The sequence below is a fragment of the Hibiscus syriacus genome, unplaced genomic scaffold, assembly GCF_006381635.1.
Source record: "Hibiscus syriacus cultivar Baekdansim isolate YM2019G1 unplaced genomic scaffold, ASM638163v2 tig00110890_pilon, whole genome shotgun sequence".
NCBI classification, from domain to species: Eukaryota; Viridiplantae; Streptophyta; class Magnoliopsida; order Malvales; family Malvaceae; genus Hibiscus; species Hibiscus syriacus.
The window spans coordinates 13,818,461-13,821,133 of record NW_024062900.1 but is presented as its reverse complement, the minus strand read 5'-3'; the positions used below and the strand labels follow the sequence as shown (position 1 = coordinate 13,821,133).

The 2,673-nt window shown below is 36.8% G+C and overlaps 1 pseudogene; it reads right to left on the bottom strand.

Annotated features, from left to right (window-relative positions):
* Nucleotides 1-401: 401 nt before the first annotated feature.
* Nucleotides 402-1,758, bottom strand: LOC120144745 (annotated as a pseudogene).
* Nucleotides 1,759-2,673: the final 915 nt, after the last annotated feature.

The following is a 2,673-nucleotide window of genomic DNA, read 5'->3' as shown; positions in this document are numbered from 1 at the left end:
CCGCTATAGATATGACCTTTTGCGGCGTTTGTATCAAAAACGCCACTATAGATCTTACCTATTACAGCGTTTGTTCTAAAAATGCCGCTATAGATCTGACCTTTTGTGGCGTTTGTATCCAAAAACGCCACTATAGATATGAGCTTTTGCGGCGTTTTTATCCAAAAACGCCGCTATAGATATGATCTTTTACGGCGTTTGTGAAATAAAAACGCCGCTATAGATCTCAACCTTTTGCGGCATTTGTTTCAAAAATGCCGTTATAGAACTTGACTTTTTGCGGCGTTTTTATTTCACAAACGCCGTTAACATTAGCGACGCTGGTATGACCGGCGCTTCTTGCAGCGTTTTTTCTATCGCCACGAGTGCTTTTAGCGGCGCTTAAAAACGCCGCTAAATCTCTATTTTGCTGTAGTGTTATTGATGAATTTGCGTAGATTCTCAATGTACTCGGGGAAAGTTTCCAGGTCGCAATGGCCACCACCTTTGATCCATAAAGGATCGTATTTTTGCTTTGAAAGTTCCCATAATCGCTTCCCATGAGACCAATCCACTATGTCATCATTCGTGCCCTGCAACCATTTGATCCGTCATCAAATAATGCATGTCAATGAATCAAAAAAGAAAAAACTTCACTTCATATATATATATATATTTATATACACTTACATGTATAACAAAAACTGGGCAGTTAACACGCTGGATTTTGTCTATATTCTGCAAACATTTGGAAACAACTTGCTCAATACAAAACCAGATCATTTAAGATCGCAGAAGCATATAGATGATTTTACAGGAAGGTTAAGATGAAGCTAACTTTGAAGATGTTGAACCAGAAGGTCGTCCTGACTGGATATAAGACCCGAACGCCAGAAAGGATGGGACTATGAAGAACAACTCCTCTTAGTTTCTGTAAATGAGTGGCCAAATGTAGAGTTGATCCACTTCCAATAGATTGACCATACAATATCAGTTCTTCCTGTTTAACCCATATTCTTTCTTCAAACAATTGTATACGGCTTCTATATCATAATATGTGTTCAGTTCGGATGGCTGTTGAAATTACAGGTATAAAATTTAGTCACAGAGGTGTATTGAATATTGATAGATGATATATTCAAACACAAAGTATGATCCTTGAAATATTTGAAAACGAAAACGAACACAAAAAAAGACCCCTTTACCTTGCCAGATGATGCTCCATAACCTGAATAATCATAGCTGCAGGAAAAAAGAAAAGAAAGCAAAGGCAATACAATCACATGATGCCAATAATCATAGTCGGAGGATGTGTGGTAAATTTAACTCGAAACGAATCATTTCGTTATTTAAATATCGAACTAATAGTATTAAAACGAACCAAGGTACCTCATAATATTGACACGGAGGTAGGCTCGGAGTTCATTGAAGAGGTCATGCATTTGGCCTATATCAGCAGCATTGCCATGGGAATACAAGAGGGTGAACCTGGCATGAGGATGTTTCCAGAAGGTGGCAGCGATTTTATTACCGCCTTTGGTATCAAGCAAATGGGCATTCATGTTCTTGTCGGGAATCACCCCTGTTAAAGCCAGCCGCCCATCTTTCTCCTTGTAAACACCGTACGTTGGTGGGAAAAACGCGAGCTTCGAAGCCATGCTTGACGTCACGTTCCCCATTTTACAATACACCAGACACCACCAAAGGAATAACAATATCTCTCTTCTTCTTTTCCCCCTTAGAGTTATCAAATTGGACAATGCATACAATGAACATAGAGGGGAGAGCTTCCTTTTTTTTTTAATGAATGTTTGGTTTAAAAGCGCTGTCATTGTTATGTTTCCTTAAATTTTGCAAAATATTTCTAGTCCAATGATCTTATAAGCAATGGTTGGTCGTCTATAATTTTCAGTATTCAAATTGTATAAATATTGGCCTGACTTTATTAACTATATATGAACTTATTATAAGACCGGTGGCAAGACAAGGGCCAAGGCCACAGAACAATTATAAAGAGGTTTATGGCCAAACTGTAACAAAAAAAGTGACAAGGGAAGGTCACCAATAAAATATTATTCATTTCATTTCTTTATTTATTCCTATAATGCTCTTTCAAATATAATAAAATCAATTGAATTTCATTTTAGGTATACTACATATACCGTCACTAATGTTTATGTTAGGTATGACTCATATACTAATTGGAGGACAAATGCTGGAGCGGAGTTGAGCAGAGTGAGCGAAGTGAACGGATTATTGTAATTGTACGGTACGGGGTATTTTTATAATTGTACCGGAGTTACTCTTATATACTATAATTGTAACCTAATTTTAGATTATTGCAAATAATAAAAAGAATAGCCGCTCATTGCTCCCGAGGACGTAGGCACATTACCGGACCTCGTTAAATCTAGTGTTTTTTATATACTAATTTTCTGAGTTAATTAGTCCGTTTGCACATTCAGTTTATTATATTTTTGTTTTCTCCATTCACGTTTTAAACATATTAGTCCAATTTTTGAAATCATTTAACCACGTGAGACCATTTTGACTGAACCCCACTTCCTCCTCTTCTTCTTCAACTCACCTTTTCTCTACACCCATCCTGCTCAGATTCTTAAACTTCTCTTCATTTTTTCATCTCTTCTAATTAAAATCTCAACTACACAAATTCAATACTGCCATAAATAGTTA